Here is a 24,339-nt window from a genome sequence, read left to right as displayed (position 1 = left end):
TGTTCGATCGAGATGAGCTTTTTAATGGTTCCTCGATCGAGTGGTTTATCTACTCGATCGAGTGGTTTTTGCTTGTTTTTGTTCGATCGAGTATTTCCAAATGGCTCGATCGAGTAATATTCTAATGGGCTTGAGCTTCTTTAGTTTAATTTCGTTTTCTAGGTTAAATAATTGTCTTTCCTATAAATAGGAATGACGACATGAGATTTAAGAATCACTTCATACATTACTTTTCTTCTTTTTACTGTTGAACACTGCTTTTCTCTCTATTTTCCGGATCCTAATATGTAATCTTCTCTTTTTCTTTACTCTCTCTTTAATTGTGATGCCTATTATTCTTTTATCTTCCGCTCTTGTCTTATTTACTAGTATGCATAGCTAAATCTCTTGCTAGGATTTTGGGGATTCGATGATTATTGTTAGTTGCTAATTAGGTTTACAGATCTTTCATTGTTATCATGTCTTTGTTGTTAATCACTGCAATTAACTGTAACTAGCTACTTGAATCGATGAATTTAGCTTAATTAATCTTGGTAAGCCTTAACCTAGACCAGAAGGTTGGAAGGGGTGAGACCCGCAGTGAACAATAGGATGCTTTAGTGAGGGCGGAAGCTAAGATAATAGTATTGTAGGGCGAATTGAGACTGGAAGGAGATATTCGTTGCCCCTTAGACTGATACAATTGATCGATCTTTGACCTTAGCCGCAATTATCTGATATTCATTGATGACCTGACAATCCTAGTTTTCTTCCTTTACTATTAATCCCTCTTACTCTTTTCTCACTTTAATCTCCTTAAGTTTTAGTTCAAATAACTTAAATCCCTAAATTGTGACCGTAGACAGATTAAATTGACAAGTAGATAATGGCCGCCTCCCTGTGGAGATCGACCCTACTTACCGCTAACTTCTGTTAGTAGTACTTAGGTATTTATTTTTGGTACTGAAACGACGGTATCACATATCTTGCACCATCTGTGATCCTAAAACCACCGCCTATGCATTGTCATCCTAACAAACCGGACTCCTGCACTTCCTGCCATACAAAGCCTCAAATGGGGCCATTTCTATACTGGTTTAATAACTGTTGTTGTAAGAAAACTCAATCAAAACCTACAAAGTCCTGATAGTCCTCTCAGTCTGACCATCTGTCGCCGCATGAAAAGCTACATGTTATTCGAGCAGAGCTTTTTCCATATAACATAAACCTTTATTTTAAAATGAGTTTTTTCAAAAGAAATTTTTTTACTTAATAACAGGCAAGAGAAAAAAAATTCCAGTTTGCCTTTTTATATATTTTTTTGGACTGGAAAATAATCCAAAATTTTTGTGTACAACGATGCTCATCTTTAAGGTCGTTCCCATCAAATCCTGCAACTCCTGCTAAAACCGTGATATGAACCTCGCATCTCGATCCAACACTATATCCTTTAACATACCATGTAACCGAACCATATGCTTTCTGTAACCCAAAGCTAGCTGTATCTTGGTCCAAGTATCTTTCATCGGAATGAAGTGAGCTGACTTCGTTAAACGATCGACGATCACCCAAATCATGTTGTTATCTTGCTGTGTCCTTGGTAACCCTACCATAAAGTCCATAGAGATGGACTCCCACTTCCACTCGGGTACCTCAAGTAGTGACTGAATCTTACCTTGCAGTCTTCGTTGCTCGCCCTTGATGTGACTCGTATTTGAGCACATTTAGTCCCCGAATTAACCTCGTTCCCATGCTTTCTAGCATATATTAGGGTCATTTCTTATCTTTAGTTTCTCATTTTGCATATTCTTTGAGGTTTTGTGTCCTTGGTAGGAGAGGATTGCTAGCATTGTATTTATGGAGCAAAATGGATCGCTTCTAATGACCAAGCATCGAAGAGGAGACTGACACTAGAAGCCTAAGCAAATAAATGAAGTAAAATGGGCAATGATGAACAGATCCGTGCATCCCCAACACAATCCCCTCGTATTGTTAAGGAGCCAATCAAGAGAAGAACCCTGTGCCACGATCCGAGCATCCTAAGCTCAGGACGAGCATCCCAGGGCCAGGATCTGAGCATCTCCAAGCCAATCCGAGCGGATCTTCTTATAGGACAAGCCGTGCTTCAGGCGAGGACGCACGGATTCTGGTGGGAGTTGCAGCATTATTCGCACATGTCCCTCGGGATCAACAAGATTGTTAATTTTATCTTAGGGTCTTAATCATTATTTAAGCCCTTATTAACCCTAATCCTTATACTTAATTTTAGTATAAATACCCCATTGTACAATCTAATTTGTTGGAATATGTGTCCTCCGACAATAATGCGATCACAACTGTTGATCATAATGATCGCATGTTTAAAGCTCATTTCAAGAATACATGTGGGATGTAATATTTTACAGTCAACTGGTCCACACATATCGGTAATGACTGGCTGATTAGAGTTTGACATTACTGTCGTGCAACGGTGGTGATCAGTTGATCCCCTTAGGTCATACCTATAGGGAAATACTCTTAATTGATTATTTAATTAATCGTATGCCGATACGAGTTAATTAAATTGCTTAAAATTGACGGATGGTTTTGTGAGAAAAGTTAACGTGTCTTATTGTAATTCGATTAAATTAGATACGGTCTAAGTAATCGAATTGTTTTATTACTTGGATGAAATTATTCTTTACGAAACAATTGAAATTGAAATTGAATGAATAATTTATTATAAATACAAGACGTTGTAATTTATAATTTGATAAACCGTTTTGGTACAAGTAATTACGAATTACTAGTCGATTTTGTATATGACATATTTTATGAGTATGTTGATTTTTAATATGTTAAAAATACACTACAATTCCATATGTCAAGTAACATGTCACATACTCCGTATGTTACAATTGACAAAATAAAATGGACCACCCATTTTATATATGTTCCGAAAATTAGAGGGTATTAGTGGATAAATTGTGTTGATTATTTTAATAAGAGAAAAATACAATAATAACCTACCTATATGTAGCCATGCAAGCCTACACTTCTTGGGAAGAAAGTTGGATCCATGCATTGGCTCCCCAATAGACACCCCACCGGTTTTGATGAAGAGGCACCAATATGGATTCCTCCATATTCATTCTCTACAATTCTAATTTCTCTAGTGTAAGAAATAGATTCTCACTATGTCTTATGAAACATTTTTAGAGAAATAAAAACCTCACAAAAGCTCCTCTCTTGACCGAAATATTCAAGAGAAAATACAATTTATTTTGTGTCAATTTTATAGTAAGACTTATATTATTTCTAGTACAAAATAATATTAGTTATTAAGAGATTTCCTTGGGTATTCACATTTGGGAAAGGTTCTAATTTGGACCTTTTGTTCATCCATTTTAAGGAAAGCTCAAGAACTAACAAATAGGTGAATTTGTTGGTGCCCATTAATCCGAAATCATATAGTAAGATTGATGATTTCTTCTCTTATCTTATTTATGTTTCCATGCATAAGATCTAGAATTTATTTTATGAATAAATAAATTTGAACATATATGAATATGTAAATTAATGATATTAATATTTTCTAACAAGAGGTATCAAGAGCCTTAGGTTGTTTGCATGGAAATCGGTTTATAGTTTTTCCGAGTTATATGATTAACATACAAAACTAATTAATTTGGTTTTATGAAGATAAACCTAAAATTAACCTTGCATGTTAAAAGTTTCTGGTCCTAAGTGATATTTAGGATATTTTGGTTTATTTATGGATTTTATTGTTCATTTTATATAATATTGGCATTAAAATGTGATTTTTATGATAAAAATGTCATTTTTGAACGAAAAATAGCTAAACTTCGAATTTTTCAGTGGTTTTGGGATATGTTTTCACATATTCTATCTACTGATGGCCTGTAAACTTTCATGATAAAATGAGTTGTTTTGCTCGAAATATGGATTTTTCAAGTTAAAATCGTATTTAAATGGGTAAATAGGTTAATATGAGTTATATTTAGAATCTGGTCATGGAAATTTATTATGTTGTCACATGAAATTTTAAAAGATGTGTGTAAAATATTTGGCTATAATTAAGTCTTTATGCATGATTTATGAATTTTTGATGAAAAATCAAATAAATAGTGACTATAATTAGTAATAATGCTAAAACATACTTCATGACTAAAGGAAAAAAGTCACATATTACATTTTATCATATATTTCAGATCTAAAAGTGAAAAGGTGATAAAAATAATTTCTCTCATATTTTTATGGTCATAATCGTTAAAATCGATAAACCGCAACATTGTTTTTCACGATAAATTTTCAAAATTTTTAACCTAAGTTTTGAACATTATGAGTGTCATGGTATTTTTCCAGAATGTTCATGAGTTTAAATTTCAAATTTTGAAATTATTTGAAATTTTTATGATTTAATTTGAAGTTTATAGCATAATTTTGCTTTTTAGGTCCATTTATGAACAATATTAGGAAATCAAGTTTAATTATTGTCAAATGTTAGTGGAGACTAATTTTGAGTCCTAAGATGGTTAGGGTAATTAACTTGTACATAAATATGAATTTATGTAATTATTGTGATTTTAATAAGTTAAATCACGCAAATCCGTAAAAACCGATTAATATACGATATTGGCTCTTAAAGGCGATTTAGCATAAAATTTGGCATGCTCATACATATTATAATGATGCATTTTATTTATGATTGTCATATTTTAATTTTATGTAATTTTTGAATTATGTAATTTTTACTTAGTATGGCCTTAGTTTTAATTGGTATTACCCGAAATGTATGGGAATATCGATTCGTTTGTAATTATTATGATCTCGTATCACCGTTTTGTAATTTAATAGATTTATTTTATTTTAATTACAAATGTATAATAAGAAATTATGTAATTTATTTATTCCGGAGTTCCTTGAAGACGGTGCCACTCGAGAAGGCGATCCATCATGATGGTGTTACCTTGAAGTGCGTGCCAAGACCGAAGTTCAAGGGGCCAAAGGAGTTGGTTTCCGAATTTGTAATAGTTTATTAGATTTACTATTTTAGGAAGGCCATACTAGGATTTTATTTTCATGCTTTGCATTTTATTTATATGTTGCATGCATCGCTAAATCGCCATGACTAAACATGCATTTATATCGAGTTTATCGACCGTGTCAATTACAATTATCGTAGTTCACCGCTTTAGTTCACTTAAAACGTGATAGATAATAAATTGACATGACCTCTCGCTAAAATAAACAATTGAGACTTAGCCTTACCAAAAAGTAGAAACCATGAAAACCTATTTCATGAGGGAGTGCGCTCGGCCCTACCGGGGTACAAACCTTGTTACGTAGGGGAAGTGGGTGATAAATGTCTATCCACCGAATTCATGTTGATAAGAGATGAATCGGCCCTACCGTGCCCAAGTTGATGTGGATTTGGATCATGGACACATTTATTCGAAATTTGGATTGAGCTCAACGGAAGTATTCGTGACCGTAGTCTCATGTGTTTCGGGCTAAAGATAAATATTAATGTAATTTTATCGACCAAGAGTTCTAAAAGTAGAATCGATTTAAGAGTTAATCCACCGAGTTATATTGATAAGGGATGAATCGGCCCTATCGTGCCCAAGTTAATATGAATTTGGATCTTGGAATCATTTATCATAGTTGGGTAGAGGTCACTTTGTAAATGCTTTACTTGTTAAATTATTTACAAGTATTAATAAAACGATAAATGTTAAGTTTTCCACTATTCCGTTATCATATTGTTCTATTTCTTTACCTCAATTTATACGATATCATTTCGATTTTAGTTCAAATCTCCATTGAAACATCGTAACTAAAGACAAATATGAATTTTCTTCTAGAAACCTCGTGTTATCCATTGGAAGGATCTCTTGTGAAGAGTATAGATAAAAGTCATTCGTGATCAAAAGGGTTTTTGATTATTGACTAACATATCTACTTACAATGAATTGTTTCTCATATGCTTAATTGAGTTAAGTACTTTGAAACGTTAAATCATTTTGGTAACTAGATTTGTAGGAAATCAAAATTGACCAAAATACCGCAACCACTTCAATGAAAGTTTTAAGACTAAACGAATGAATTGAAGAGTAGTCTTCATGAATTTCAATTTTGCTTCTCTTAGCAAAGACTCATTGAAATGAGTGGGAGCATTCTCTTAAACCGTTAAGAAAAGGACGAGGTTCTAAGAAGTAAAACTAGAATGGAATCGATGCAAGGTAATGTTAAAAGTAAAGTTATTGAGAATAACGATACTAAACCTATCAATCCCGATCAATAAAGTTTCCATTGTCTTAATTGTTGGACGCTAGAAAGGAAACTACCCGAAATTATTGAAGAATCAACAAGTTAGTTGTGGGACATCTAATGGGACCTTCTCCTTTAAATGTTTATTTGATTGACATAAATTTTGCTAGTACTACTTCGTCAATATTAGAAACTGGTGGTGGTTTTCATCATTGTATTTGATACATAGGATGATTAGAATATGCCGACTAGCAACAATGATGTTGAGAGATAGAGTCATTGTGTACTCAATCTAGTTTTGGGTTTAAAGTTGTACTTAATTGTGACTATTAAGTGCATAAACTCTAAATAAGAATATTAACTTGTTAAGATACAAAGGAGGTTTCACTTTTGTGACCTTATACACCATGATTTGATGTATGGCTAGCCCATTATCAAGGTGATTATATTCTAAACCAAACTAGAATGATATATCATGAAGATGATGCAAGACTCAAATTGGTAATCCAAGATTAAACCTTAGATTCTGGAATGATGAACACAAAGAGTTATCGAGTACTCTTGAAACCATTAGATCTTATGGTATATGCGTATCTTGTATTCAAAGCAAGATGTCTCGTACCTTTTTGGTTGAAAAGGAAATCGAGGTTGTAAATCATTGATCCAAAATAGGTTGATCATTTTCTTTTACCAACGATTTAATTTGACGCTAATGTGTTCACTTAATAAGGTAAATAGAGAAATCTTTGAAGAAGTTCAAAGAGTTCAAAGAATCACGATTTAGTCGTGATGGGATTATCAAAGTGAAGACTTTGATATAAGCCAAAGGAAATGTGATATAGTATCACAAATTAATCTCTCTTAGCACGCATTATGGGATAATGTGTGGTTGGATAAAGAATTAAAACGCTATTCGATATGGTTTGGACGTCAATCAAGTTACTTTGAGTTACTTGATCTTTTTGGGAATTTTATCATTTTGTCTAAATTATTTTTCCACTAAATCTAAAACGAATCATATGAGATATGAGATGGTAGGGTACCATGTTTGTAAGTTTTCAAAAGAAACAAATGCTCATTTTTCCTTACTATAATCACGAGTATAACGAGTTTGTGGCTCGTGAAGCTGTCTTTCTATAATACAAGTTTATTTCTATAAGACAGAGTGGGAGAAAATATTCAAGAGCCACAAAAGAATTGTGTCAAAAATTGTATGTCGCAAGAAACTGATTTTTCTTGGCTACATGACGTTGTTTCTTCGAAACCTAGGAGGTTGAACTCATCACTTGTTGAAGATGATGAATTAGTGTTACTTTTAGAAAGTAAAGAGCTTACAACTTACAAAGAAATTGTTTGATTCAAGTTACTTCTGGAAAGTAATGAATGTATGACTTACATGAGAATGTTTAAGTTACAACTCAATACAAGGCTTAGAGCCATGAAAATCCGAAATAAATTCCAAGTGAATTGAGAGATATCAAGCTTGATTGGTGGCAAAGAGTTTTGCACTAGTTGAAATGCTTAAGTCTATTTGGATCTTCTTAGGGATTGTGTTTCATTATAATGATATACATATAGCAAGTGAATCTAAAACCCACTTCTTCAATTAGAAGAAATGTATTCAATACATGTCTTGAGTTTTGTAGATTCTTGCAATCCTAAGATAATGTGAAACTTAAGAGAGGGTCTTAAGTAGGACATCAATGAGTTGGAATCAATGTTTTGATCATGTTATAAAACTTTTCTCGATAAGTCGAGAAGTTGTGTTTATACATGGAGTTTAGTGGGAGTTACGGAAATTTTAATTAGTCTAATATATGGATGACATATTGATCATTGGGAATGATTTAAGACTTTTGGAGTATTATAATACATTTTAATATCCGGATTTATGGAGATAAATCCACATGATATTAGCGTCAAATAAGAAGTCTTATGTTGATAAGATTCATGACTAGTTCAATCGAGTTGAACATATTTGATTGATTCCATTTGCTTCCGCTGCCGGATCAATTAAATAAGTAATGATGTATAACACTTCATATGCTTTGAGTATGATGAATTGTTTCAAAATCGAATTTAAGTAATAGTTACCAGTAGCCATATAGATTATTCTTAAGTACTTGAGGAAGCATTAAGGATGGAAAGTTAAGTGTTTTTGATGCAATTTTGTCTAAGGGTGTTACACAAATGACAATTAACAATTGATATTGCGCATAGTTTCCGACAAAACCAAATTCAAAACACATAAATATGGTTAAGAAACCATTATGGCTATGTTATTCAAGAGATAGACTTGCTAGAATCGTTCTAGGCAATAAAGAACAATAAGAGATGCTTACAAGGAAAATTGAGTACACTTGCAATCATGAGATGTGCGAGAGGGATGGGTCCCGCACACTGTTAAAACAGTGGGAGCTGTTCTATGACTAGAGAGCTTTTGTCTAGATTGAATCTAGACACGTACTCAGAAAGTTTTGTAATACAAATGTTTACATTACAAAGGAAAACGAGTATGTAGTAAGGTTGAGTAAGGTATAAGAAGTTGATAAAATCTACTAACCAAAGCCTTTTCATAGGCTTAACATGATGAGTCATGTCATTTCAATTGAATTGATATGAATAACTACATACAAGATCAAATAAGATTATAAGAATATGAAATAGTAATCAGGTATTGACTATTCATATGTGATAATCACATTTGTCGTTCGAGTTTTTAAATCCAAAACTCCTGTTATACTTTGTTACATCCAAACAGGTTGTAGAGACAATATTGAACCCCGTTAAAGTGAACCAGGATTAACATAGTATTTGCCCATAGTCACTTGTATGAGGTGACGTCTAGAAGTGACTAGAGTGTGATGCGATTGATGGCAAGTTCAAGTGCCATAGAGTCATGTGAGATGACTAGTCGATCACATAGGCAGACTGTTAGGAACACTTTGTCGGGCTAATGACCGCTTATAGAGTTCTGGCAAACTTATATAGCCTGGTCGTGGCGAGAGCTACTATAGTATTCTAATGAGTTGATTCTTTTGACTAAAGACTGTTCGCCTAAGGTGGCACAGTTTCAGATTAACTTTGATTTATGTTACTACGACCTTCGTAAATGGTGTCAAATGGGCATATTTTGGGTTATAATGGCTGTGGCTAATCGAAGGGAATAAGTGCGATTGAAATTGTCCACCCCCTTGTCAGGGTTAAAACAATATCTCAGGGCCACTCGAGGAGTAATGAACTGGAAATGCGTGGCCACGCTCGGAAGGTATCTATGGTAGATAACTCCGGTCAATCAGTTATTCTCCGGATCGAGGAAACCACTCTCGATATGATCACTTGCAAGTACGACCTGAAAGACACCTTGCATTGAGTGGGAGAAAGTAATAGGACAAGGGAATTGGTGACGCACACTTGTCGAGGACAAGTGGGAGATTGTTGGAATATGTCCTCTGACAATAATGCGATCACAATTGTTGATCATAATGATCACATGTTTAAATCTCATTTCAAAAATACATGTGGGATGTAATATTTTACAGTCAACTGGTCCACACATATCGGTAATGATTGGCTGACTAGAGTTTGACATTACTGTCGTGCGACGGTGGTGATCAGTTGATCCCCTTAAGTCATACCTATAGGGAAATACTCTTAATTGATTTAATTAATCGTATGCCGATACGAGTTAATTAAATTGTTTAAAATTGACGGATGATTTTGTGTGTAAAGTTAACGTGTCTTATTGTAATTCGATTAAATTAGATACGGTCTAAGTAATCGAATTGTTTGATTACTTGGATGAAATTATTGTTTACGAAACAATTGAAATTGAAATTGAATGAATAATTTATTATAAATACAAGACGTTGTAATTTATAATTTGATAAACCGTTTTGGTAAAAGTAATTACGAATTACTAGTCGATTTTGTATATGACATATTTTATGAGTATGTTGATTTTTAATATGTTAAAAATACATTAAAATTCCATATGTCAAGTAACATGTCACATATGTTACAATTGACAAATGACAAAATAAAATGGACCACCCATTTTATATATGTTCTGAAAATTAGAGGGTATTAGTGGATAAATTGTGTTGATTATTTTAATAAGAGAAAAACACAATGATAACCTACCTATATGTAGCCATGCAAGCCTACACTTCTTGGGAAGAAAGTTGAATCCATGCATTGGCTCCCCAATAGACACCCCCACCGGTTTTGATGAAGAGGCACCAATATGGATTCCTCCATATTCATTCTCTACAATTCTAATTTCTCTAGTGTAAGAAATATATTCTCACTATGTCTTATGAAACATTTTTAGAGAAATAAAAACCTCACAAAAGCTCCTCTCTTGACCGAAATATTCAAGAGAAAATACAATTTATTTTGTGTCAATTTTATAGTAAGACTTATATTATTTCTAGTACAAATAATATTAGTTATTAAGAGATTTCCTTGGGTATTCACATTTGGGAGAGGTTCTAATTTGGACCTTTTGTTCATCTATTTTAAGGAAAGCTCAAGAACTAATAAATAGGTGAATTTGTTGGTGCCCATTAATCCGAAATCATATAGTAAGATTGATGATTTTTTCTCTTATCTTATTTATGTTTGCATGCATAAGATCTAGAATTTATTTTATGACTAAATAAATTTGAACATATATGAATATTTAAATTAATGAGATTAATATTTTCTAACATAATTATCATCTTATCATAATCACTCTCTTAATTTAATCTTAATCAAAGTTGTACCACACATTTTAATATTAATCACATCCTAATCTTTCCTTAATTTCTCAATTGTTCTTAGTTTTAGTTGGGTAATTAGAAGATTATTTGGGTATTATTAGAGGATTGACAACCTTCCATCAATCATCAAGTTTACTTCTATTATTCTTTGCTTTATTATTTGGATCATCTCAAGTAGGTATAATCTCTTTTACCCTTGTTTAATTATTGTTAATCACATCATTTATTCATCATGTTTTGCTTTGTTAGTATGATTGGCAACCTTATTAGCATGCTAAACTTGATCATGAGTGAATATTCCTTTAACTAGGGGATTGATCTAATGTTAATTTAATATGTTTTCATAATTAAATTGCTTGCTTGTTGTGATTTCAACATATGCACATGTTATGTTTAATGAAATGCTAGACTATGAAATCTTGCATATTTATCCATCTCTTATCTTTTCAATGAGGCTTGTAAGACATAAACCAACACGAGCCTTGTTAGATTTATGCATAGAGTTGAATAGGAAGAGACTAAGTCAACTTGTAGGTGTTGTACAGTCTTGATCGACTCGGCTCCGGGACCTAAATCTTCCTAGCGATTGTAAGATATACACTAACTCGATCCCATCACAACAATAACTACTTGCTTCTAATTGAGAACATGTTTGTATGATCTTTTTCCATAAATCCCCTATGAACTCATGACACCCTAGTGCTTTTAATCAATTGTTTACAAATCCCTTTAATTTCTTTACCTTGTTTTCATTAATTTACATTCGTCTTGTTGATTAGTTTAGATTACATCTCATCTCAACCCAATTTGTGACACCCTAAGACATAGATACTTGCAATTGAAATCTTAAATCGATACCCGTCCCTTGGGATCCGACCTTTACTTACCTCTTTACTAAGAGTATTTTGTGAAGTTATAAATATAGTTTTCATTGGTAGTGACAACGGCATAATACACACGATAAATACTGAACCAAAAATGGTGCCGTTGCCGGGGACGGTGTTTAATTGATTTGATTTTCGTTAATTGTTTTTAGTTGTGTCTTTCTTTACCTTGGGGAAGTTAATCTCCTCAAGGCTGTTCTAATTGTTTTCTAGTTGTTTGATATTTTGCATGACTAGGAGATCACAAGGTAATTTCTTACCTATTGATTTTGAGATTGAAAGAACCTTAACCAACAATAGAAGAGTTGCTAGAGGTACTTCAAGAGTTGTAGGTATTGGAGAGATTGTGGACATTCAACCAAATAACATTGAGTTTATCAACCCTTTTTCAAGAGAAGAAGAGGATAAGCCAAATCAAAACCAACCCACAATGCCTAAATTTTCATCTCATTCCATACCAACCGAGGAGAACCTACCAAACGGTACTCTAACACCACCACATTTAACCGGTAATTTCATTGCCAAATCCGCATTCATACAATTAGTTGAGAGAAGTCAATTTGGAGGGATGCCTAGTGAAGATCCTCATTAACATATGGAGACTTTTTGCGAGTATTGTGATGCAATTTCTTAAACCGGAGTTACTCAAGACCAAATCCGATGGGTATTGTTTACCTTTTCTTTGATCGGTACCGCAAAGCAATGGTTGAAGAGCCTAGACAAGGCTACCCTTGGTTTGATTCATCGAAAAGCTAGCACTTTCCTTCTAAAAGAAATTCTATCCTCCGGAGAAGACTAATATGTTGAGAGCCCAAATAACCGGGTTCAAGCAAAGGGATGAGGAATCATTATATGAAGCATGGGAGAGATTTAAGGAAACTTGTCGTTCTTTTCCACACCATGGGCTTAGTGAGTGGTTCCTTGTTCAACAATTTTGGAACAACTTATACAAAGACTCACGTAATGTGCTCAATATGGCATCCAATGGGATGTTTACCGAAGTTTATGACAATCAAACATGGGCCAAATCGAAGAGATGATGGTTCATAGATCCCAATATAGTAGGCCTCAAAAGGCCACTAGAGGAGGAAAGCATGAGATAGATTCCATCACACAATTGGGTGCTCAACTAAGTGCTCATAACGACACCGTCAATTTAAAGTTTGAGAAGGCCATGGCTAAGCTTGATGAAGCTTCCAAATCACCCAAGCAACATGTCAATGCTATGGTGGCTTCATCCTCAATTTCAAGTGGAGTGTGTGAAAGTTGTGGAACTTTGGGACATGAGCAAAATGAATGTAGGGGAACAAATGAACAAGTGAATGCTTTCCAAGCATACAAGAGTGACACCCCTTATCCCAACTACTATAATGAGTAACAAATTTCATCCAGATCTTTCATACAAGAGCCAAAATTTCCAAAACCCCCAACCAACATACACCCCACCTCCAATGAGAAATCAAGCTCAAAGACCCTTTTTCAACCAAAGTCAAGGATATCAAAATCAACCTTCCTACAACCAATCCAATGACCAAGGCTTTAATGTTCAAAAAGCGGTCATCCAAATACAAAAGAACCAACAAGAATTCTTCACCCAAATGCAAAAATATATATAGCCAAGCTAAGGAAATCACCATCAATAATGTACTTGCCTACACCAAAATGTTTGAGACCCAAATGACTCAATTAACATCTTCTAGCTCTCAAAGACAAAAGGGCAATTACCTCCTCAAGGTACCCTCAAGACATGAGACAGTTAGTGCCATCCATTTGGGAAGTGGTACAAGACATGAGGGGCCGAAGAGGCCGATTGATGAAGATATAGTGGATGCTAGTGACAAGTAAAGAGTTGTGGAGAACTCTAAGGAGGTAGATCTTACCCCCAATGAACTTTTAAAGAAGAAGAATGAAGAGAAGGCTAAGGAAAAAGAGAGCCTATTGTGATTAGACTTCCATTCCCAAGTCGTCAAGCTAAGCCTAAGTTTGATGAGCAACTTGGAAAGTTCATGGAAAATGTAAAGAACTTAGAAGTCTCAATCACATTCATGGAATTGATCAATCATGTTCCGGCTTATGCAAAGTATATGAAGGATATTCTTACCAAGAAGAAATCCATCCGAAAGTTGGAGATTATTGCCTTTACCAAAGTGAGTAGTGCTATTCTTCAAGGGAGTTCCCCTCCAAAGCTCAAAGACCCAGGAAGTTTTTCTATTCCATGTACCATTGGCGACACTTCAATCAACAAAGCATTATGTGACCTTGGAGCAAGTGTAAGTTGTTGGAGCTAGTGCCCTCTACAATTAGTGTGATAACATTTATAAATCTCTTATAGGTTCACAAGGGTATACTTAGTAGTTTAAAAGTTGATTAACGTTTACTTAATAACGGTTGGCTTGCTAGAAGTTTGACGTTATTATCATACTGATGGCGGTGATCAACTGGTTCCTAAAAGTCACACCTAAAGGATGTGTTTGAGAGATGTGATTATATGAAAATGTAATCACATTGATGCCTTGTATGACTAAAAGGTTAGTCCATGTATTTGACTAAACAGTTAGTCAATGTGATGATGAGACGATTATTTAATACAATTAAATAAGCTGAGACGAATTAATTGTTAATTCGTAAAATTGAATATAAACTGTTATATTTAATTAATGTATATAATGTTAACTTAAACGAATTAAGATGTTAATTCGTAATTAAGCATAAACAGTTGTATTTAATAAGAAAATTATAAATATGCGATATTTATAGTTAATGTATATATTATACGATATTGACATAATAAATGTTGACAGACCGGTATTAATAAATCAACTGTAAGCTGTTGTGTGTGGACTTATTAATACATGTCGACATAATTGACAATTTATAAAATATACACACTTTTTATACATTAAGATAACAACTAAAAATAAGAGGATTTTATCCTTATTTGTTTTTGGTTACTCGGTCAAATAAAAAGAAAAAGGAAAGAAAAAAATTCTACCCTAATTCACTCCCTTTTACACGGTTTAAAGGGGAAGAGGGGAATCAGTTTTTCCAACCTAATTTTTGACCTAATTCTCACATCAAAAAAACCCTAAATTCACAAGAAATTGGGGATCTATTCTAGCAAAAAAAGAGGCATTTCTCATAGCATTTTGGGTGCTACGATTAGGAGAATATCGATTTCGATATTGTTCTTAGGCCAAATTGCTAGGACCAAATGTTAATTCTAAATCTCTATTCTTTTTGTTTATGCAATTTCATTTATGACTAGCAATTTAATAATTATAATTTCGTTATAATCCGAATTCTTGATGAAGTATACCGATATTTCCCACATAAGTGTCATGCCATACGCGGTATGCAAGAGGCTAGGAATGGGAGAGGTCAAATTCACTAATATTACTCTTAAAATGGTTGATCGATCAACAAAGATACCTTTAGGGGTATGGGAGGATGTGCCCGTGAGAATTGGAAAATTCTTCATCTCGGTAGACTTTGTCATTGTAGATATGGAGGAAGATTATAACATTCATATCATTTTAGGAAGACCTTTCTCGCACACCGCGGGAGCGGTAATTGATGTGAAACACGGAGAACTTACACTTGAAGTGGGGGATGAGACAATTACTTTCAACCTTGACAAGACAATGAGAGCTCCCCGACTACATGAGCCATGTTTCAAGATTGATCATTATAGCCGACAAAGTGATAGGAAGAAGTTGGCATCTCCATGCAAAGACCAAGTTATGGGTAAAGACTCACCACCCATATGGAAGAAGAAAGTGGATAATCCTCAAGATGCTCTATCCGGAGGGCAAGGAAATTTCAACAAGAATGAGAGTTGAATGGCTCATCACCAATCATGACGAGTAATGAAGAAGGCCTCATTGACCATAACAACAAGAAAGAGGAGTTGCTCTTGTCAACTCATGATAATATTGGGGAGCAAGTAGATGAAATTTGTGGTTTATGGGATGATGAATTTGAAGGATTGGTCAATCCTTATATTGGTAATGCTATGATCCTAGACCAAGGCTTTGGTGATCATATTGATTCAAGTCACCACAATGAAGAACACAATGTGCAAAGCTCTATTGAAGACCTTTTTAATAAAAATGAACAAGCCTTTGACTAATTCTACAAGGTGTTGAGCAACATAAACAACACCTTGGCTATGCCCCCTTGACATCTCATCAAAGAATGAGAGTTTGGTGGAATCCTCCCTAAACCACCACTTGTAAATATTCTAACCCCTTAACTTGCATTTTACTTTTTCTATTGCATTTTTGTCAATTTTGGATTTATACTTTTATGTTTTGATCAAGACTTTCATAAAGAGAGAAAGTAAGGGAGGTATTTTAATGTTTCTTGATGTGTAGTGTTTGGACTAGTGTGGGGATAGCAATTGCCTACGCTATCCGAGCCTTCGTAGTGCACCCACCATGATGAACAAAGGAATGAAGAAGAAATAACATGGGATATAAAGATCCCCACGGGTGGAAGTGAACCCATGGGTATAGGAGAAGACGCTCGTCTCAGGCCAGAAGACGCTCGTCTCAGGAAAAATCTGCGCGTCCTGGCTACTTCAAAATTTAAAGTTTCACACTGTCTTAAAATCCGAGCGCGTCCCTAGGGAAAGATGCTCGTCTCCAGCTGAAAGACGCTCGTCTTCGGCAGAATCTGCGCGTCTCAGCACAGGTTAGAAACTTCAAGCTGTCTGTCTTATGATCCGAGCGTCTCCTGAGGAATTCGCTCCACTACAAGAAAAAACACTTTGGGCGACAAAACATTTCGTTGCACAAAGTGCCAATTTCGTCGCCCATGCATTTGTGCAACGAAAATAACTTCGTCGCGGTGTCGTCGCCCAAACCTCGACGCCCTTTCTATTTTGTGCAACAAAATGAATTTTCGTTGCCCTTTCATTCCTTGTGCAACAAATGGTATTTAGTTGCCCTAAGTTGAGTTTTGGGCGTCAAATTATTTCGTCGCCCATATTGGACTTTTAGTGCAACAACTACCATATCGTCGCCCAAAATAGACTTTTAGGCGTCAATATGTTCGTTGCCTTAAGTTGACTTTCGTTGCCCATATCGAACTTTTAGTGCGACAATATATACATATCGTTGTCTAAAATAGAGTTTTACGCGCCAATTTGTTCGTTGCCTATGCCTTGAGTTTTGCAGCAATATTTTTTTTTCCGCAAAAATTAGAAATTTAATATGCAATTCAGTACTTCAAACTTTAGCCATTCATTTCGGTAAAATGGATCATTTTCATACATCGTATCATTAGTAGCCATACATAATTCTTATCCATCCAATGGACCAAAAAGAGATATAATGTACCACAAGTGAAGCCTATGGTTATAACTACTAACTTCAACATGGATGAACTAGACTTCAACAACAAAAAAATGTCACCATAAAAGATCTTCCATTCCATCGGGCAAATTTCTTACTTGAGCATAGCAAGCTGAAGGGGATATTCAAATCCTCACAAAGAGCGTGTAAAGTTCCCTACAACCACACAACAGAAAGAAGAAAAATATATGAGTCTTCATTTGTAAACCTACTAAAAACTAGAAAAATACATAAATTTACAGCACATGGTACAAACTTCACATTGGAATAGGTTTTTATTTCGGTGTCTTACAATTTAGCTAGCGTATGTAAACACAACATTGATAAAATTGCACGAAAGGACGTCGAATAGATGCAACCTTAAATTTATGTTAACAACATGAATATAAGAAGTTCCCAATGATAAAACACAAATTCTCATTATAGACGGATACAATCCGTCTATACGTATAGACGGATACCATTTTCCCTCACAAAATATCCATTTGTCATAAAGTGGGAAGCACATGGAGGATGCCCCACCTTGTCCCCCCTACCCATTTTATTAGAGGTCTTTACCCGTCTGTTCGCTCCACCCGTCTATACCAAGACCTATTGATGATAAAAATTGTGAAAAACAATTGTGTCGAATGTATCGAATGACTATTACGCATAATAAAAAGAGCATTAACAAGATAAGTGAGTCTTTTTCTTTTCCAACGGAATCAAAAACAAAAGAATAGAGTTAATCTAAACTATTTTTACAAATGTTTGTTATTTAAGTCGGAAGCTCTTTATTACGAAATACTAATGCTATAGAACTTATCATGTTATGGATACCCCTTGAGAAATCAACCATCAAATTTGAAAACAGAAAGAAACCAAATAGGAGTAGAATGAATGTACTTTCAATCATCCACCGCCACAATCAACATCATCTATGTTAGTTGGTTTCTTCATACTATATACACATTCTACACCTGCTTTTAACACTCTAGTCATCCAATATGAACTATATAGTCCATTTTTGACAACACAACCAATTTATGAGTATTCATTATCTGAGTTGAGTTGAGTCTGAATTAGATGGTTCAGACTACATGATAATGATCCTCGAGTAACCATGTCTTCAGCCAATTACCATGTCTTCAGACTACACTCTGGTCATCACAGTTCACAAATAGCATCCATATTTCAAACATTGAATCAAATATACATCATATTTTACCAAATTTAAGTTCTCGGAAGTTCAAAAATTATGTTAAGACTTTTGAACTATATGTACTACTGAACGCTGAACCTCTATATCTGATATTTTCTTTTTACGCCACTTAATTTACAATGTATTTAAACTAGGGGTGTACCTTAGCTCTCAAAGCTTCGACACCTGACTTAAGCACTTTGTTGTTAGTGAACCCGTCTTTGAGCTGATGTGTTGCCTCCGTCAGTTGCTTAAAGAGAGTCACATTCTCTCCACCAAGTTGTTCTACCTGAAAACACAGCTTGGTTAACCATAGTACAGGCATGAGTACTACGACTCAATCACTGAACGAGCTAAGATAACCCACATCACTTGCAAGAGTTGCAACATAAGGAAATTCAATCTCTTATACAAAATACAATTAGTTTATGGGAAAACCCAAACACCAACAGTTAAAACTAAAAACTCGCCAGTCGCCACATACAAAGTAATGGTTTAAAGCACAAGGCAAACGCAAAGCTTCTGCCTCATCCAGAATTCCAAACTCACATACTATAATCCGATATCAAAAAAAAAAATTAAGGAAAAGCTGTGAATTAACCAATTGATCGAGTTTTAATCTAAAGAATGATGACAAGCTTTTTTTTGGGTTTGATTAAAAATATTACAAATTACCCCTAATAACTCATATAGAATATAAATTCCATAATTTAGTAAACATTAGATTGAAATTAAACTGTGAAACAAAATAAAATTGATTGAAAATAGAAAGGCACAAATTTGACCTAAAAACCCTAATTTAGGTCGTATTCTCAACAACATGCCAAATTATATCAATCACATTCTACAAATTTTCACTGAATTCAAGTACCCACCATAATGAAATTGGATCTTTAATTTGAACCAAAAACCCTAAAATTCATTGTTGAAATAAAACAAATCAAATCACTCAAATTAAATTATACCTTTGAAAACAAACCTGGTTATAGATAGTCAAAGATGCTTTAATCTCATGATGGCGACAGTAAACGGAGCGCGACCGTAGACGGGAGACTATTTCAACAGAGGCGAGATGTTTGGTTGAGAGTATTTTGTTGCCATAGAAGAGAAATTAGGGTTGTAGTGAAGATCCTGGGGATTAAATGAACTGTACTGTAAGATACTCCCTCCTATTCTCTATTTTCTTCCCTATTTCCTAAAACGGATTATTCAGGTTTTCTTCCCCTTTCCTTTTTTGGAAACTTTTAATCTTATTTTATTCATTCCTCTCTCCTATCACCAAACCCCACCCAACTCACAATTTCTTATTTAATTCATAATTATTCATTTCTCTCTCCTATCACCAAACCCCACCCAACTCACAATTCCTTATTTTATTCATTCCTCTCTCCTATCACCAAACCCCACCCAATTCACAATTCATATTTTATTCACTTCCTTAAATATTGTGCCCCATCCAAAGGGGAAGAAAAAGAAGAATAGGAGGGAGTATATATGAGGCGAGATTTTTTTTTTTGTTTTAAGCGGAAATTTTAGGAGGGAGGTAATTGCGCCTTTTTTTTTCGAGCAAAGGCAACAAATTAAATAATTTCGTCGCCCAATAAGATATTTGGGCAACAAAATTGGCGTTTGTTGCACAAAGTATGTTATTGTGCGACGAAAATTTGTTTGTCGCCCATATTAGCATTATTGTGCGACGAATAAATAATTTGTTGCACATACAAAACCTTTTCGTCACCCAAAATGATTTTTCTTGTAGTGCTCGTCTCTTGCTGCTGAAAGACCATAACACGGGATTTAAAACCCCTCTTCCCCAATTCATTTCATTCTTTCAAAACACAAACACACATTCAAAACCCTCATCCATAAAACATAATTTCCTCAACCAAATTCACCCAAATCAAATCCAAACTTCCTCAAAACATAATCAAATTACTCCTTCATCAACAAGAAGCCATCAAAACACCAAAATCCTCAAAAATTGAATCGATTTTATAGGGTTACAAGGCAATTTCGAAAATCCTAAATCGATTAGGGATTCATTGAAGCTTGGGGATTCTAGGAGCATCTAAGAAAAACTTTGGTTTGTTGATACAATCTTAAAAGGAGAAGAACAATGGCAAGGACTAAAGTTGGAAACAAGGCACCCACAAAATCAAATCTTTCAAAGAGGCAACAAGCTCTTCAAGCCTCAAAGGCTATGGTGGTAGAACAAGAAAAAGTGGAAAGTCAAGAGGCGCCTACTCCTATGGTGGATCGATCAACAAAGATACCTCTAGGGGTATGGGAGAATGTGCCCGTGAGAATTGACAAATTCTTCATCCCGGTAGACTTTGTCATTGTAGACATGGAGGAGGATTCCAACATTCCTATCATTTTAGGAAGACCTTTCTTGCATACCGCGGGAGCGGTACTCGATGTGAAATATAGAGAGCTCACACTTAAAGTAGGGGACGAGACAATTACTTTCAATCTTGACAAAATAATGAGAGCTCCCCGACTACATGAGCCATGCTTCATGGTCGATCACTGTAGCCGAGAAAGTGATTGAGAAGTTAGAATCTCTATGCAAAGATCAAGCTACGGGTAAAGAAACACCACCCATATGGAAAAACAAAGTGTATGACCTTCAAGTTGCTCTATTCGGAGAGTAAGGAATTTTCAACAATGAGAACTTGAATAGCTCAGCCATCATAACAAGTAATGAAGAAGGCCTCATTGGCCATGACAACAAGAAAGGAGATTTGCTCTTGTAAACTCATGACATCATTGGGGAATAAGCTAGTGAATTTTGTGGTCTACGGGACGACAAATTTGAAGGATTAGTCAATCCTTAGATTGGAAATGCTATAACCTTAGACCAAGGCTTTTTGGATCCTTGTCACCACTTTGACTCGGACTACAACAATGAAGAAAACAATGCACAATGATCTATGCAAGATATTTATCATGAAAATGAGCAAGACTTCGACTACTTTTACAAGGTGTTGGGCAACATCAACAACACCTTGGCTTTGCCCCCATTGACATCTCATCCAAGTATGAGAGTTTGGTGGAGTCCTTCCTAAACCACCATTTTTAAATATTCTAATCCCTTAACTAGCATTTAATTTCCTTTATTGCATCTTTGTCATTTTTGGATTTGAATTTTTGTGCTTTGATCAAGATTTTTCACACAAGAGCAAGTGAGGGAGGTATTTTAATGTGTTTTGATGTATAGTGTTTGATCAAGTGTGGGGATGGCAAATGCCTAGAATAACCAAGCCTTTGTAGTACAACCCACAATATTTAACAAAGGAAAGAAAGGAAAAATGACATGGGAAAAGGAATCCCCACGAGCAGATCAGAGCTCGTGGGAGCTGAAGAGGAGTCGAGCGTCCCCAGGCATAATCTGCGCGTCCTAGCCTTAGGACGTGGGAGCTGGGAAAGTTCAAATTAAAGGAGACGTCCTGTAAAGAAATCTGCGCAAAACAGCATCAAGACGCTCGTCCCCAACATTAGGACGCTCGTCTTGACACCAATCCACGGGCCCTGGGAGCCTTCAAGTTTATAAAATTTTGCTGTAATAAAATATGCACGTCCCGGGAACAATTCGAGCGTCCCAGCAAGAATCCGCTCGAGCTGAAACAAATCCGCGCATCCCAGCACTGGTTTGTTATTTCAGGATGTCCTGTACGACAATCCGTGCGTCCCGTCATAAATTCGATCGTCCCGGCCTGTTACTTAAGCAAAACACAGGACACCCCTTCCTTCCTAATTCATTTCTATCTTTCAAAAACACAAACACATACATTTTCTCCCACTTCAACCCTCAAATCCCCTCATTCAAAAACATCAATTTCTCAACAAAATTCACCACAATCCAAACAAAACTTGCTCAAAACAAGATTAAAATACTCCTTCATCAACAAAAAGACCATCTAAACATCAATTTCCTCACAAATTAAATCAATTTTCTAGGGTTTGGGCAAAATTTCGAAAATCCCAAATTGATTGAGGAATTGGTTGAAGTTTAAAGAAGCAAGGAACATTCAAGCAAAATCTTGGTTTGTTGATACCAATTGAAGAAGGAGAACATAATGTCAAGGGCCAAAGGCGGAACCAAGGCACCCAAAACAACAAATTTATCAAAGAGACAACAAGATCTTCTTGCATCTAAGGCGTTGGTAGTGGCCCAACCAAGGGAGGAAGTCCAAGTAACCGTCAATCCTATTGAGGAAGCTACCACATCTACTCCGGTTGTAGAACAATTTTCAAATTTTTCGGAGGTAACTTTATTAACCGATAAGCATAGGATTGCATTTTTATCCCTTGCTAAAAAGACTATTGTGGCTACCAAGTTTATTTGTGAAAATGCCTTGGGAAAATTGGGTGTGCATGAGCGAACTATAGCATTTTTCGAGTCTATGAGGTTGTTAACCCTCTTTGAGATGGATGAATTGACTTACCCTTATTAACCATATAGTTCATAAGCTGCTTAAGGGTGTATAAGATAGAAACTCGAAATTATGTTGAGTTCCGTCTTGAGAACAAGAGTAGAAGAATGACTAAAACCGATTTTGGTAAAGTGTTTGGTCTTATGCAATATGATCATTTTGAGAAAAAAGCCTTTGAAGTATGATGCCGCACCCCTTTGGAAAGCTATTACCGGTCGAAAATTTCATTCTTTCCGCGAGTGCCATGCTTTATATGTTGACCATCCGGGCATAAGAGTATGGCACAAGTTTGTGGCCAATACCTTTATTGCTAGAAAAGGCACCAACTGTTGGAATATGTGTCCTCCGACAATAATGCGATCACAACTGTTGATCATGATGATCACATGTTTAAATCTCATTTTAAAGAATACAATTGGGAAGTAATATTTTACTGTCAACTGGTCCACACATATCGGTAATGATTGGTTGACTAGAGTTTGACATTACTGTCGTGAGACGGTGGTGACCAGTTGATCCCCTTAGGTCATACCTAAAGGGTAACACTCTTAATTGATCATTTAATTGATCGTATGACGATACGGGTCAATTAAATTACTTAAAATTAACGTACGATTTTGGAAGTAATATTTACGTGTCTCATTGTAATTTGATTAAATTGGATACGGTCTAAGTAATCGAATTGTTTTATTACTTGGATGAAATTATTGTTTACGGAAACAATTGAAATAGAATGAATTGATTATTACAAATACAGAATGTTGTAATTTATGACTCGGGAATTCATTTCGGTACAAGTAATTATGAATTACTAGGTTAATTTTATAAGTGACATATTTTATTAATATGTTGATTTTTAATTGTTAAAAATACATTTTATATACCTAATGTCATGAAACATGTTACATGTGACATATTGACAAAATAATGTGTAAAATAGATTTTCCATTTTACACTATATGTGCCAAAATAAGGAGGGAGCATTAAGCTTATTTTGTGTTAAATATATTTAGTGGAAGGCATAATCATAAGACCTAATGCATAGCCTTACATGCCTAAAATTCTTGGGAAGATTTGAAGCTCATGCATTGGCCCTTTCCCACCCCTCCTACCCGGTTTCCCTTGTCAAAAGACCAAGGGTCTTTTGCTCTCTTACACTTAACAATTCACTACATGCAAACTTGTGGATTATTATTCATTCATCATCTAAAATAAGAGTTTTAGAGAGATAAAAATCTTCCTCCTTCTTCCTTCCTCTCAACCGAAATTATTGAGAGAACAAAATAATTTTGGTCAATTTTATACTAAATTAATATTGTTCTAGTAATAATAATATTAATTTTATTAAGTTGTTACTTTGGGTATAAATCCTCGGGAGGGATTCTCTACTTGAATCCTTGTTCATCCATTTAAGGAAGCTCAAGAACAAGTGAGTAGGAGAACTCACTTGTGCCCAAATAACCCGAA

The 24,339-nt window shown here is 35.0% G+C and overlaps 1 long non-coding RNA gene and 1 pseudogene across 2 annotated transcripts; both read right to left on the bottom strand.

The window, feature by feature from the left end:
- Positions 1-12,710: 12,710 nt before the first annotated feature.
- Positions 12,711-12,809, bottom strand: LOC141616049 (small nucleolar RNA R71; annotated as a pseudogene).
- Positions 12,810-17,126: 4,317 nt separating this feature from the next.
- LOC141615280 (uncharacterized) lies at positions 17,127-19,931 on the bottom strand. Of its 2 annotated transcripts, none has more exons than XR_012529773.1 (3): positions 19,402-19,931; positions 18,600-18,725; positions 17,127-17,412 (listed from the first exon to the last, which is right to left on the bottom strand). It is a non-coding gene; the product is annotated as an uncharacterized LOC141615280 (long non-coding RNA). The 2 variants fall into 2 exon arrangements; XR_012529774.1 differs by having other exon boundaries at positions 19,416-19,931.
- Between the last annotated feature and the right edge of the window lie 4,408 nt (positions 19,932-24,339).

This window comes from Silene latifolia, chromosome 11, assembly GCF_048544455.1.
Source record: "Silene latifolia isolate original U9 population chromosome 11, ASM4854445v1, whole genome shotgun sequence".
Lineage (NCBI taxonomy): Eukaryota > Viridiplantae > Streptophyta > Magnoliopsida > Caryophyllales > Caryophyllaceae > Silene > Silene latifolia.
The sequence above is the reverse complement of the archived record's forward strand: the minus strand, read 5'-3'. Positions and strand labels throughout refer to the sequence as shown.